Consider the following 16396-nt stretch of genomic DNA (forward strand, 5'->3'; position numbering starts at 1 on the left):
ACTTGGATTTATTATTTACAAATTATTTTATCCTGTTAGTTAATAATTCTTTTATTTATTTCTCTTTTCTTGTTTTATATTCAATAACTGAATTTTCATCCTTTCATTTTCTCAGCTCTACGCTAAGAAATTAATACATTCTATTTCCATTTTAAATGGAATATTGTCCTTTACCCTTTAGTCTGATTTACCTTGGTTCTAACCAACTCCATTTTGTTCATATCTCTAATTGAAATGTGATCTCTTTTTCAGACTCCTTAACATTTGCTGTATGGGGTAATGCTGACATTCAAAGCTGCTGGACTCTGGCTCTGAGTCTAAGGTGTAACAGAGATACCCAAAGTTCCAGGGACTGACCAAGTTATATACAAAGAGCTCAGTGTCTCAGAATTTAGAAATAGCTATTACAACTCAGAAATAGATGTAATTGCTGTAGAGCTTATAATCTACAGAACATTACAATAAGCCCTCCCCTGATAACCTATGCTCTCAGATTCAATTCTCAGAGTTTGCGCGTTATAGCCAGTCCATATTAGTGAGGCATGATGTTTGTCTTTTCATTTCTGGTTTATTTCACTCAACACAACCTAGTTGTATACCTCACAACTTCATTCCTTCTTGTAGCAGTTCAATATTCCATTGTATGTACAGACCACAGTTCACCATTCCATTCATCAGTTGATGTACCCTTAGGCCAACTCCATCCATTGCGAAATGTGAATACTGACACCATAAACCCCACAATGCAAATGTCCATTCATGTCCCTCTTTTCAGTTCTTCCAAATATATATCCAATAATAGGGTTGCAGGACCATATGGCAACCCCATGCTTAGCTTCCTGTGGAACCAACACACTGCCCTGCAGATGGGCTCTACCATTCTACTTCCCCACAAACAGTAATTACGTACATCCCTCTCTCCACATTTTCTCCAGCACTTGTATCCCTTTGTTAATTTTTCAGAAAGCTTTATTCACACATCATACATTCCCACCTAAGTAAACAATCAGTGGTTCCCTGAATAATCACAGTTATGCATTTGCCACCACTATCTATATGAGAACATTTCAATTTCTTTCACAAAGAAAGAGGAAGAGGCAAAAAAAAAAAAAGAAAAGAAAAGAAAAGAAAAGGAAAAAAAAAAGAGAAAAAAATGACTAAAGAAAAACAAAAGAAAAAATAAAATTAAAATAAAATACAATAAAAACTTCAGACAACATCACCAAGGCCAAGAATCCTATACTCTTACCTTATATCCCCCTCTTATAGACATTTAGCTTTGGCATATTGCCTTTGTTACAAATTATGGAAGCATATTACATTTTACTGTTAACTATAGACTCTAGTTCACACTGATTGTATTTTTTTCCCAATACCATCTCATTTTCAACATCTTGCCAAGCTAAAATTCATTTGTTCTCCCTCATGTAAAAACATTCTTGTATTTTTACATTTAATCACAACCAATGACCACTATAGGTTTCACTAAATTATACCATCCCAATCTTTATCTTCTATCTTTCTTCCTGGTGTCCTACATGCCTCCAACTTTCCTCTTTCAACTGTACTCACAGTCATCCTTGTTCAGTGTACTTACAATATTTTGCTCCCATCATCCAGTATTGTGCTATCCATTTCTGGATCTATACAATCAATCCTGTTGGACATTCTGCACTCCTTCAGCATCAAATGCCTGCTCTTTACCCTCTTTCTATCTCCTGGTACCTTCATTTCTACACTCTTCTCCAGATCTCTCTCTCCTGTCTTTTCCCATCTGTCTATAGCATTCCCTTTAGTATTTCTTGTAGAGGTGGGCTCTTGTTCATGAACTCTCTCAGTGTCTATCTGTATATATTTTAAACTCTAATTTTTTTTTGATATTAAAATGTCAACTTTACTACTAATAAATACTCGGTTGGTGGAGATGGCTTGGGTGTGCAGCAGTGGGGCTTCCTAAATGCAATACTACCCTCTTCCATTATGCGGCCATTATCCAAATTCCAACCAGGCTCTTTTGGGTATACTGGAACTTCTCGTGGGTGGTTTAGAATTTGTCCTTCCCCCAAAGGCTCTTAAACTAGCCAGACAGCACATTAATTAAATTAACTCCTGGGTGATGCAGAAACCAACAGTGAAAATTCACTTCCTATTCTAGTTCCCTTCTTGAAGTATGTCTAGCTACCCTGGCTAATATAGCTCACCCAAGTATTCTGTAATGTGATTAAATGAAAATATTAACATTCTTCAATAATAAAATGTCAACTACAAAGATTTGCACCAAAAATTGAATAAAAATTCTCTCCCCATTATAAAGTTTTCTGGGAAAAATTAAATTCCTAAGAGTAAATTCTCTTGTAAGTTAAAGTCCAAACATTTTAAGGTAAAGTGTAAAATCAAATATTTTTTACTTATAAGTCAAAGTCCTAAGAAAGTCCAAAATTATTAAGTAGTAAACTCTTCCCCATTTTCTTTGTTTGGTTAGTCTCAGTCAGTCTTCAATGCTTGACTGGAACTGCGATTTTCTTAGCTTCAGCTTAAGCTGGTTGTGATTGGAATGTGTGTGGTTCTGTCAGCGGCTGAGAAGATATGTTAGTTCTATGCCATGTTCCTCATTAGCATCACTTTTTTGGGTCTGGTCCCTCCACTCCTTTATTCAAATCCTTGTCCCCATGTCCTGGTGCTATGAGACTATTCTGTCCCCACCTTTGCTGAACCAGAGTTGGGCTGGGACCCTTGAGGAAATCTCCACAGCAAATCGCCTGATCGCTCTACCAAAACTTCCCCATTTAAACAGAAGTTTGGCCGGAGTAGGGGTTCCATAAATATGTATGAATTGGTCACCTATTTCCAAGCTGTTCCTGGGATACATATGACCAGCAATGACAAATACGCCATCATGAGCTAAGGGCATCATACACCTTTTCTACCTTTCAGGATGGCCTAAGGGGGTGACTCTAGAAGACTCTCTCCCCATCTTCTTGGATGTGGACCTTCACCCACGACAACTCGAGCCCCGCCTCTGCAGCCTCTACCCCTGTGGGTGGCAGGCAGAGCTCCTCCCTCATTTTTGAAGGACAGTTTTGCTGAAAATAGGATTCTTGTTTGGCAGGTTTTCTTTTTCAGTATCTTGAATATATCATACCACTGCCTTCTCGCCAACATGGTTTCTACTGAGAAATCTGCTCCTAGTCTTATTGAGCTTCCTTTGTATGTGATGGATCACTTTTCTCTTGCTGCTTTCCGAATTCTCTGTCTTTGACATTTGACAATCTGATTAGTATGTGTCTTGGAGTAGGTTTATTTGGATCAAATCTGTTTTGGGTATGCTGCACTTCTTGGACCTGTAATTTTATGTCATTCATAAGTATTGGGAAACTTTCAGTGATTATTTCCTCTATTAAATCTTTCTGCCCCTTTTCCCTTCTCTTCTCCTTCTGGGACACCTATAACATGTATATTTGTGCACTTCATGTTGTCATTCAGTTCCCTGAGACCCTGTTTCCATTCTTTACCCTATCTATTCTTTTGTGTGTAGGATTTCAGATGTTCTGTCCTCTAGTCCAGTCCTGTCCTTTCTTCTGCCTCTCAAAGTCCACTGCTGTATGTCTCCATTGTGTTTTTCATCTTATCTACTGTGCCCTTCATTCCTGTAAGTTATGCCATTTGTTTTCTCAAGCTTACAAATTTTTATGGTCATCCAGTGTCTTCTTTATATCCTTCATCTTTTTTGTCACATTTTCATTCAACTAATTGATTTGATTTAGAAGATTTGTTTGAACATCTTTAATTAGTTGTTTCAACTCTTGAATCTCAGTTAATTTGTTCCTTTGACTGGAACATATCTTCATGTTTCCTGGTGTGGCTCATGATTTTTTGCTGTCTAGGCATCTGATTTTCTTGATTAGTTTATTCTGGAGGTTGTTCTCTCTTTTCCCTTGGGTTTTCTTGTTGGGTTTCTTTGATCTCTATGTTTCTTTGTTTCTCTCACTGGCCAGTTGACAGATTGGCTCTGCCCCCCAGTTTTCCCCCAAATCAGGCACCCACCATGGCCTGCCACGGGGATGGGAGGCAGGCACTGGGCACCCCAGCAAGTTCACTGTATGTAGTAATATATATCTGCTGGCTTCCAGTGGTGCTCTGTTTTCTGCCGGCCAGAAAGATCTGGGTTTGTCTTAGAGCCCGGCTTTAACAGTTGGGTTGTCCATATTTCTCAGCCAAAACTGGGCTGTATTTCTCTGCAGGGTGTGTAGACCAGCTCCTGTATTCCTAACAAAGGTTCTAGAGCATCTTTTAAAGTATTTTATTCCCTTGGACTTTCTGGACTGTCCAGCGGATGGCACTGATCAGTAATTTAATCATCCTTAGAGGCTGCTTTGCCTCCAAGCACAGGCTGCATCTACACAGGTAAACGGAAACTGTGGGATTCCTATGCCTCACTTTGCTAGCCAAAATCTGGCTTGATGTGGGGCTATGCCTGTGGCAGAATACTTCCATAGCTGACCCAGTACTCCAGCCATCCCCAAGGCAAGGAAACAGCCACCAGTTGCTGCTTCCCTAAAGGGTGAGGGAAGGGTTTTCAGAACCAGGGGTGGGAATGCAGTCACTTTCCATGTTTTCTCAGCCTCTTTGTCCCTCACTGGTCTTGGAATGTCCTCCCCTGGCTCCCAGGTCTTCAAACAGTGGGGGGTATATCTCACTGCTTGAGAGATTTAAAATCTGTGTCCCTGGTGGGAGGGGTCCCATCTCCTGATTCTGTGCCTTTTCTGCACCAAGCCCAAGTGGGTGGGGGGTGGGGGAGAGGACCAGCTGGTCTTGGATGGAAGATTCCTACCTGATATTTCTTCTCTTTCTTCAATTCGGTATCTGCAAATTCCTTTTTGTGTATATCCTCCTCCAGAGGTTCAAACAATTCAGAATTGTCCTTTTTTTCACCGAATCTCTGGAGAGGAGTTTTTAGTAGCTGTTTACATCGCCATGTTGATAATGTCCCATGCTATGATTTCTCACCCTTCATTTTTAACATGCATTTTTAAAATGGAAAACCAAGTTAATCAAAGTTTATACCTTAAAAAGTACATGAAACATGCATATGTTAAATTTCATTATCCCAGTCCAGTCATATACTTTACCGTAACATAAAATTATTGTTCCACCTTTGTTAGAAATATCTTCAAACTTAGCCAATATGAATACTCTTGAGTTTTACTGTCATTGCTTATTTAGATTTGCCAACATGTTTGGCACTTTCCTTCAAAAGACATTTTTTGCATCTTATTTTTTAGTTTTTTTTCCTTATTCCTAAAGTAAACTGATTAATTTTGGCAAGGGTCTATGAATGGTAAATTCTTTCTTGATCTGAAAAATATCTTGATTCCATACTCACTCTTCAATAATAATTTAACTGGATTTAGAAGATTAGGATGAAATTTATTCTCCCTTAGCACTTTGAAAGTCCATATAGTCTTTTGAGTACTATTGTTGCTGATGAGTTAAACACTATACTTGTTGCTCCTTTTAAGAGATTTGTCTTTTCTCTTAGGTTTAATTTTTGTTGACATTGTATTTAGTATCCCGCGGTTATACTATGCTGTCTAGTTGAAGCTGTTATGTACTGTAGAAAAGATCATGTTCTTTTAATCCATTCCTGTGAGTTTAGATCTATTGTGGATGGGACTCTTTTGATTAGGTTATTTCAATTGAGATGTGGCCCAACTCATTCAAGGTGGGCCTTGATAAACTTATTGGAGTCCTTTTTAAGAGGATAAAACACAGTAAAAACCCCTGGACATATAGAAAACGAAGTGGAAGCCACCGAAGCCACCAAAAGCAACAAAACCCGGGAGAGAAGGACAGCAGATGCTGGTCATGTGCCTTCTTCCTATGTGACAGAGGTGTCCCAGATGCCAGCAGCCTGATTTCAGAGTCAAGATATCATCCTACTGATGCCTTATGTGGGACATTTTCACAGATTAAGAACTGTAAATTGTTTCAGTTAATAAATCCCCATTGTAAAAGCTAATTCCTTTCTGGTATATTGCATTCTGGCAGCTTGACCAAACTAAAACACTAATTGTGGATTCATTTTTATTTATTCTTCACAGAAATTCTGCTTCTTCAACATGAAGGCTCATGTCTTTAAAATATTTTGGAAAATTCTCAGCTATTGTCAGTTTCAATATATCCTCTCATTTATAATCTCTATTATCTCCTTCTAAAACTCCTAATAGGCATATTTTTGACCTTTCCTTCTATCTTCTAGATTTCTTAATTTCTCTTGCATATTATCCATCTATATGTGCTGCATTTTCAGGTAATTTCCCAGCTCTACCTTGTAGTTCAGTTAATTCTATGTTTAGGTCTACTTAATCTGTGTTTCAATTCAGGGGTCAGTAAAATGCCAGGTTGTATGTGGCCTGAATCTATCACTTACATTCATTTTTGTTTTCTTTTAATCCTTGAAAATTGTAAAAACCATTGTTAGCTTGTGGGTCATACTAAAAATCTTTAGGTATTTGGCCTACCTGATGTAATCTATCCATTTAATTTTTTTAATTAATTACTATTTTTTATTTCAAAAAGTTCCATTTGGGTGTTTTACAAATCTGCCTGTTCAGTTTTTCATTGGATTTGGTCTTTTCCTATTTTTTTTAATAACATTACCTCTAATCATTTTAAAACTTACTGTACAATCTCTTGTTATTCCAGTTTCTGTAATTCTTAGGGTTCAAGGCCCTTATTTTGTTTTGTCAACATTTTGTTTGTTTGTTTGGTTGGGTTTTTTTGTTTTGTTTTGTTTTGTTTGTTTTGATTTGTCATATATTTTAAAATTTTTACTGTGAGCTCATTTTAAGTAAGATATTTTTCAACTTTGAAAATCCTTACGTTGCTTTTCCTGTTCACTTGTTCCCCAAAGCTGTTCTACATTAGTTTCTCCTGTTTCAGGGTTATCACTTTTATATTAATTTCACAGCCTAGACTCTCCCACACAATGCATATAGTGTAAATTTAAGACTCCAAATCCAGGAAATGTACAGAGGTACAATTTGTATCCTTCCAATTATAATTTCCCCAACCCAGAGCTTTAGCAAAGATACAATTTGTTCTTGGGTCAAATAAGTAGTGTTTTAATAGTCCTCTTTCATTGTGGTTACAGCATTTTGCAAGATATTTAGTTCTAGTTCTTCATCATTCTGAAGTCAGACTCTTATCCCTTTGTAATAATCAAAATAAAATCTGAGACCAATCTCTTCTGCTACAATTATCACAATGGCTAGAGCTGTGTTAATGAGCTGAGATGTTTACCTTATTTTCTTGCAAGTTCAGTCATGCATTTAAAAACTAGCTTTTTGGTTATGTTTTAATCCAGCTTTCCTTGTTGTTTGTAATAGGAAATATTTTGTTTATTTTAAGTGGTTGTTGAGTTTTATTAACATGCTTTTATCCAGATCTCTCACCATGTCCCTTAGATGACTCCACTCTGGACTAAATGGCCTTTTTCTATTCCTCTAGTTGCTTGTTATTTATTGCCTTAGGGCCTTCACACTTGCTGTTTCTCTGCCTGGACTACTCTTGCCCCTACATATTTGCATGATTGCTTTCTTCTTATTATTCATGTCCCTTCAAACATCACCTCCGCAGAGAAGTCTTTCCTGATTATTCTAAAATAGAACTTTCTCACCCATTAGGGCTCTAAGCCATTGCCTTAATATTTTTTTTTTACCAAAATAAAAAAGTATCTGCATTTTCTGTTTAGTTTTTTAGAGTCTGTCTCTTCTCTCTTAAATGTAAATTTGCTGAGAGCAATGACTGGAACCTTTCTTGTTCATGGTCTTCTTCACAGTACTTAAAAAAATGCCCACATATAATTGTGCTAATAAATATTTCCAATGAAGTAGATTACTACTATTAGAACCACCTAACCTAAGTATATTAATCATTTTCTACAGTTTGACTTTATTTACTAATACAGGATTTTCTTTAGGATTGTCAAATCTATATCCACTAGTTAGCTAATTCCTTTGTATTATTTTTTCTTTCTGTGATTACTTTACCAGGGTTTAGAATCAGTGTCATGCCAGATCAATAAAATGTAAGTAGAGTTCAGCTTCTACTTAGATTATAAGAGGAAGCAAGAGACATCACTCCTACTCCAACAATATGAAAAGCTGTGTAATTTACAAATCATGAGACAATAAGAGAAATAAGGTAGACTGGCAGTCAACTAAATTTGAATCTCAAAGAGTGATAACCCTCTTTAAAGAGAGATAGGACACATGACCTTTTCACCTTTGCAAATATGAGAGGAAGAGGTGGCAACCATAAAAGTGGATAAGAAGAAAACAGCTAAAAATGTAATTAATTCTTAAAGGTCAAATGTGGACTAGCATGGAGACCCAGACACACAAGTATGCACTCATTCAAAATCTCTTTTCACAGGCTTCCAGAGGGAGCTTCTGAGAAAGATTATGGACAGAGCAGGAGAATCAGTAGACAAGAAACTCCACCCACTTCACCAGACCCTTCTTTCATGTGAATCAAAAGACTTAAGCTGCTGCCCCAGGACCCAGACTCAGATCCTATCCATCTGAAAGATGGGTAAAAAACAATATGCCTGTTTCTGGGGAAGGGGTAGAAAACACCTGGGGTCCAGGATCCTGCTCAGATAAAGCAGAGGTTTGATACTGCCAGGGGAGAAGAAGGAAACTCTCCCAACTAAGAGCCATCAGAGATTCAAGGCAGAGTTTGACTTCCACAGGAAACGAGGAGGAACACAGAAAACCCAGTCCAGCCCTCAGGTGCTGGTGAAAAGACTCTGCCTATCTCAGAAACCAGACCAGACGAACCAAGAACCTCCCTGCCCCCACTACAAGCCTAAAATCCAGTAACATGGAAAAGCAGTCCATTGTTGAGGCTAGGACAAGTGTGTGCAGAGAGAAGTTCTCTGTGGTGTAGACATGCAGGCCCTTTCTGAAAAAGCACCGTAACCACCAGGCTAGGCACAACATATCAAAATTTACAGGGTGTGGCTAGAGTAGTGTATGCTTACATTAGAAAAGAAGACAGATTCATATCTAAGTTTCCAACTTAGGAAATTAGAAAAAGAAGAGCTAATTAAACAAAAAGCAACCTGAAAGAAAATTTTTTAACCAAGAAAATATAGAACAACAAAAAAGAAAACCAATGAAAATAAAGACTGCTTCTTTGAAAAAGTAAAATTAATAAATCTCTAGCCAGAATAATCTAGGAAAAACAAGGGAAAAGGAATAAAGTATGAATTTCAGGATTGGAAGAGGAGTCAGCACTAGTAATCTTAAAGGTATTAAAAGAATAATATATTATGATCAACTTTATGCCAATAAATTCAACAGCCTAGACAAAATTTTAAAATTTCCTTGAGAGGCATAGGCTACCCTCATTCAAAAGAAACAGAAAACCAGAATTGCCCTGCATCTATTAGAAAAATTGAGGTTTCTTTCATCTAGGCCCAGACAGCTTCATAGGATAATTCTACCAAAATTTTAAAGAAGAAACAATACCAATTCTACACGAACTCTTTCCTAAAATAAGAGAAGGGAATACCACTCAGTTTTTTCTAGGAGTCCAGCATTATCCTGATTCCAACCCCTGACAAATAATATATGACAATAACCTCACACATATAGATGCAAATATCCACAACCAAATACTCGTAAATCAAATCTGGCAAGGATAATACACTATGGCTGTGTGGGGTTTACTCCAGGTATTTAAGGTTGGTTTAATATTTGAAAGTTCAATCTGATTCACCATATTAACAGGCTATAAAAGAAAAACCAGATGTTCTTCCCAATGAACGCAGAAAAGACATTTGATAAAATCCAGCATCCATTCATAATAAAATGCCCATAAAACTAGGAATAAGAATTTTTCTCAGCCTGATAGGACTACAGCTATAAAACACCTGTAGCTAATATAATATTCAATGGGGGAAAATGTGAATGCTCTCTCCTTAAGACAGGAAAAAGGTAAAGATGTCTGCTCTTACCATTTCTATAAAACAATGTTCTAGTGATCCTAACCACTGCAATAAGGCATGAAAAAGGAATAAAATAAATAAAAGGTTTACAGATTTGAAAGAGATGATATGATCTCTTTGTAGAAAATCTCATAAAATCTAGAAAAATGCTACTAAAACTAATAAATAAATTTTGAAAGGTTGTTGCTTATAAGGTCAATATATATACGGTTGTATCTTTTTTTAAACAGTTTTATTCATACACCATACAATCCACCCTAAGTAAACAACCAATGATTCCTAGTATAATCACATAATCATGCATTCAGCACCACAATCTATATGAGAACATTTCCATTTCTTCCCCAAAGAAAGAGGAAAAGGAGAAAAAAATGAGGAATAAAAATATAAAAGATAGAAAAAAATAAAAATAAAATACATTAAAAAGATCAGACAACAATACCACCACCAAGAATCCCATATCACTCCCTTATATCCCCCTCTTATAGACATTTAGCTTTGGTATATTGCCTTTGTTACAATTAGTGTAAGCATCTTACAATGTTACCATTAACTAAAGACTCTAGTTTGCATTGATTGTATTTTTCCCCTATACTATCCAATTTTCAACACCTTGCAATGTTGTCATTCATTTGTTCTCCCTCATTTAAAAACATTCTTATATTTGTACATTTAATCACCATCATTGACCACTCGAGGTTTCACTAAGTTATACAATCCCGGTCTTTATCTTTTTCTTTCCTTCTGATGGATACATGTGCCCTTAACCTTCCTCTTCCAAGAGTACTCACACTCATTTTTGTTCAGAGTACTTAAAAATTGTGATACCATCACAGACTATTATGCTATCCATTCCATTTCTGGATCTTTACAATCAATCCTGCTGAAGCTTCTGTACTCCTTCAGCATCAAATGCCTGATCTCTAACCTCTTTTTCCTGATCACCGTATTCTAAACTTTCAGATTTCACTCATCATGAGTGTTATTCCATATTAGTGAGACCATACACTATCCTTACTGATAGTCTTCATTTCTACACACTTCTCCAAACCTCCCTCTCCTGTCTTTTCCTGTCTGCCTGTAGTGCACCCTTCAGTATTTTTTGTAGAGCAGGTATCCTGCTCACAAACTCAGTGTCTGAAAATATTTTAAACTCTCCCTCATTTTTGAAGGACAATTTTGCCAGATAGAGAATTCTTGGTTGGCAGTTTTTCTCTTTCAGTATCTTAAATATATCATACCAATGCCTTCTTGCCTACAAGCCTTCTACAGAGAAATCTGCATATAGTCTTATCAAGCTTCCTTTATATATGATGGATCACTTTTCTCTTGCTATTTACAGAATTCTTCGTGTTTGACATTTGATAATGTGATTATTAAATGTCTTGGAGTTGGTCTACTCAGATCTATTCTGTTTGGGGTACACTGCACTTCTTGGATCTGTAATTTTATGTCTTGCATAAGAGATGGGAAATTTTCCGTGATTATTTCCTCCATTATTCTTTCTGCCCCTTTTCCCTTCTCTTCTCCTTCTGGGACACCCATGACACATATATTCATGTGATTCATGTTATCATTCATTTCCTTGAGACACTGTTCATATTTTTCCATTCTTTTCCCTATCTGTTCTTTTGTGTGTAAGTGTTCTGGTTTGCTAATGCTGCCCCTTTGCAAAACACCAGAAATGGATTAGCTCTTATAAAGGGGGTTTATTTGGTTCTACAGTTACAGTCTTAAGGCCATGAAGTGTCCAAGGTAAGGCATCAACAAGGGTACCTTCACTGATGGACAGCTGATGGCATCCAAAACCTCTGTTAGCTTGGAAGACACGTGGTTGGCATCTGCTGATCCCGGATTGTGTTCCAGCTTCTCTCTCAGCTCCTGTGCATTCTTCAAAATGTTGCTCTTGGGGTGTTTTTTCCTCTCGTGGCTTCTCTGGAGCAAAAGTCTGCTTTCAATGGCTGTCTTCAAAATGTCTCTCTAAGTTGCAGCTCTGAGGTTCTTCTGTTTGTGAGTTCCTTTATATGACTCCAGTGATTCAATTAACACCCACCCTGAATGGGTGGGGTAACACCTCCATGGAAATTATCCAATCAAATATTTCACTCAGATTTGGCTGAGTCACATCTCCATGGAAACACTCAATCACAGGATTCCAATCTAATCAACACTAATATGTCTGCCCCCACAAGACTGCATCAAAGAATATGGCTTTTTCTGGGGGACATAATATCTACAAACTGGCACAGTAGGATTTCAGATGTCCTGTCCACTAGTTCTTGAATCATTTCTTCTGTCTCTTCAAATTTGCTGTTGTATGTCTTCATTGTGTTTTTCATCTCTTCTATTGTGCCTTTCATTCCCATAAGTTCTGCCAATTGTTTTTTCAAACTTTCAAGTTCTTCCTTATGTTTGCCCAATGTCTTCTTTATATCCTTCATCTATTTTGCCATATCTTTCCTCAACTGTATGACATGATTTTTTAATTGATTTAGCATTTTGTTTGAAGATCTTTAATTAGTTGTTTCAACTCTTGTATCTCATTTGAAGTGTAAGTTTGTTTCTTTGACTAAGCCATATCTTCATTTTTCCTAATGTGATTCATAATTTTTTGTTGTCTACGCATGTGGTTTCCTTGATTAACCCAATCAGATTTTCCCAGATCAGATGGGCCCAGGTCTCAGGAAGAGGCTATATTCAATATCAGGTTCCAGTTCTATGTTGCAATCTCAGCCGTTCCACCCATTCCATACTGGTATGCGATATATGTTTGGCCAGGGATGTCCTCCCATCAGTTGTTCCAGACTATTCTGTAGCTATTCCTGGCTATTTACTAGTTGCTCTAGGGGATAACTAAATTCCATACCTCCTTATGCCGCCATCTTGCCCCGCCTCTATACAGCTGTATCTTGCTAGAATTTCTATGTGCCAGCAACAAACAATTGGAGAATTAAGTTTAAAAAAACACACCATAATGGATCAAAGACCTAAATCAAGAGCCAAAACTATAAAACACCTAGAACAAAACTTAAGGAAGCATCTTCAAGACCTTGTGTCGGTGAATGGTTTCTTAGACTTTACAGTGAACACTCAAAAAAACAAAAGAAAAAATAGATAAATGGGACCTCATCAAAATTAAAAACTTTTGCACCTCAAAAGACTTTATCATATAAAACAACAACCTACACAATGGGAGAACATATTTGGAAGTCATATACCTGATAAGGGTTTAATATCCAAAGAATGTAAAAAAACAAAAAACAAGAAACAAAAAAAAACCACTTCAATTTAACAACAAAAAGACAAACAACCCAATTTTTTAAAAAGGCAAAAGGCTTGAATAGATATTTCTCTGAAGAAGATATACAAATGTCCAAAAAGCACATGGAAAAATGCCCAACATCATCAGCCATCAAGGAAATGCAAATCAAAATCACAATGACTGTGATGTTTTCAAGCTATATGGACTCCAGAAAAGTATGTTCTTAAAGTTAATCCATTCCTGTGGGTGTGGACCTATTTTAAGTAGAATCTTTTGGTGAGCAGGATCTTAAATTAATATGTTAACCAACTTATTTAGGGTGGGTCTTAATACTCTTACTGGAGACCTTTGTAAGAGAAAGAAATTCAGACAAAGAAAGAAAAAGGCACAGAAGCTGAGAGAGAAAGCGGTAGAAAGAAAGAGGAAGCCACTGAAGTCAGAAGCTAGAATCAATGAAACCTGAAAGAGATGGAAGAGATCAGCAGATGCTGCCATGTGCCTTGACATCTGACAGAGGAGTCCAGGATCGCTGGCAGCCTGTCTTCAAGAAGAAGGTATCGTTCTGATGGTGCTTTGATTTGGACATTTTCATGGCGCCAGAACTATAAGCTTGTAAACTAATAAATTCCCATTGTTAAAAGCCAGTATTTCCAGTTTATTGCATTTTGGCAACCTAGCACATTAAAACAATTTCACACCCAACTACAATGGCTACTATTAAAAAATGGAAAATTATAAGTGTTGGAGAGGATGTGGACAAATAGGAACACTCATTCACTGCTGGTGGGAATGCAAAATGGTACAGTTGCTGTGGAAGACACTTTAGCAGTTCCTCAGAAAGGTAAGCAGAGAATTAGCATATGACCCAGCAATCCCACATCTAGGTATATACTCCAAAGAATTGAAAGCAGGGACTCGAACAGATAATTGCACACTGATGTTCATAGAAGCATTATTTACAATTGCCAACAGATGTAAGTAACCTGAGTGTCCATCAACCACTGAATGGATAAACAAAATATGGTATGTACACGTAATGGAATATTATTCAGCCATAAAAAAGGAATGATGTTCTGATACATGTGGCAACACAGATGTATCCCTGAAGACATCAATCACATTGAGTGAAATAAATTAGACACAAAAGGACACATATTGTGATATGACTGATATGAAATAATAGAATAAGCAAACTCATAGAGTCAGAATCTATAATATAGGTTACCAGGGGATGAGATAAGTGTAGGGAATAGGGAAAAAATTAAAATTAAAAAAATTAAAAAAAAATACCATTTATAATGGCATCAAAAAACATGAAAACTTAGGGATAAATCTAACAAAATATGTGCAAGATGTATATGCTGAAAACTACAATAAACAAAATAGAATCATAAAAATACTCAATATATCCCAAAGAAGGCATACAAAAAGAAAGGAATAAAGAACAAATAGAACAAATGAAAACCAAAAAGCAAGATGGTGGATTTAAACCCAACTATATAAAAAATTACATTAAGTGAAAATAGTTCATACATCCATTAAAGGTCACACAATGTCTAACGTATATTTTAAAAAAAGCAAGAATCAACTATTTGCTGTCTAAAAGAAAACCCACTCTAAATACAATGACATAGGCAAAAAGTAAAAGGGTTGGAAAAGATATATTATACAAAATCTAATCAAAATAAAACTGCAGCACTTATATTAATATCAGACAAGCAGATTTCAGAACTAAGATTTTTAGGGATATATAGGAACATTTCCAATAATAAAGAGGTAGATTCACCAAGAAAATATAACAGTCCTACATGTGTATGAACTAACAATGAAGCTTCAAAATACATGAAGAAAAGCTGATAGAACTGAAAAAAGAAACAAATCCACAATTATTAGTTGAAGATTTTAACAAGCCTCTCTCAATAACTGATAGAACAAGTAGACAGAAAATCAGTAAGAATAGAGAAGACATGGACCATCTTAATCTAATTGACATTGCTAGAACAGTTTATGCAACAAAAACAGAATACATACACCATGATAAACCATTTTCTGGGCCATAAAACAAATTTCAATAAATTTAAATGGACTGAAATCATAAGTATGTTCTCCAACCACAAGACAATTAAATTAGGAATGAATAACAAAAATATATCTGAAAATCCAAATATTTGGAAATTAAACAACACATTTCTTAATAAAACTATTACCTAGCTTATTAGGGGCCTTCCTATATTTGCAAGCAACTCTTAAGGATCATCACCAGTGTAATAAAGTGGACTTAAAAATGTCTATGTGAAGTTAATGAACATTTAGGATAAAGAATGGTCACATCCTCATAAGGGTGCTGAAGGTTCTAATACTTACCACAATGCCTTATGAACAGTAGAAACTCAAGAGATGTGAGTTTAATTGAACTGAACTTTTGAGCACAGGTGTTGAATACAGTGCAACTATTTAAAATTCCTAGTTACAAGAAATAGATAGAAAATCAACATACTTTCCCCATCACCATAACAAAATAATAGAGAAATGAAGTACTTGTATTACTTATAATACATATGATATCATTCTGTCTTTACATTAGGGCTTAATAGATGAGAATACTTTGTATAAAATAGGCATTACATGAATGTTGCTGATTGATAACTGTTTCAGAAAAAAGTATGGAAGCTGGAATAAATGGAAATGGATGGGATGACTAAACAAGAAAACTAAATTAAAATTATAAGGAAATTACTGAATTACATAAAAATTTCATAGTAAAATGTTTTTACATGAGTATTTGAAAATCAAAATATCAAAATCAATGTCTGTACTAACAACATGTGAAGTATTTAAAAAAAAAAAACCAATTTCTTCATATAAAACTATATAGTTAGAATGGGTAGTAGGGCTAATTCTCGCTTAACACACACAGAATTAAAAAACCATGACAGAAGAATTGTTTTCCTAAGAATATCAACCACGGACATTCCCAGATTTTGCATAAAAAGAGGCCAAGACTAGTCTGTGTTTTTAAAAAGGATGGAACAGACACAATAATTTCCTGCTTCAGAATTTAATAAAAAAAATAGCAGTATCACCAAAAAAAAAAGATTACAATAAAAATAGTTATATAG

General features: G+C 36.0%; 1 protein-coding gene across 7 annotated transcripts in view; it reads right to left on the reverse strand.

The window, feature by feature from the left end:
• Positions 1-16396, reverse strand: part of AKT3 (AKT serine/threonine kinase 3) — a 413894-nt gene that overhangs the window by 42906 nt on the left and 354592 nt on the right. The gene's annotated exons all lie outside the window — the stretch shown is intronic.

This window comes from Choloepus didactylus, chromosome 2 (genome assembly GCF_015220235.1).
Source record: "Choloepus didactylus isolate mChoDid1 chromosome 2, mChoDid1.pri, whole genome shotgun sequence".
Taxonomy (NCBI): Eukaryota; Metazoa; Chordata; class Mammalia; order Pilosa; family Megalonychidae; genus Choloepus; species Choloepus didactylus.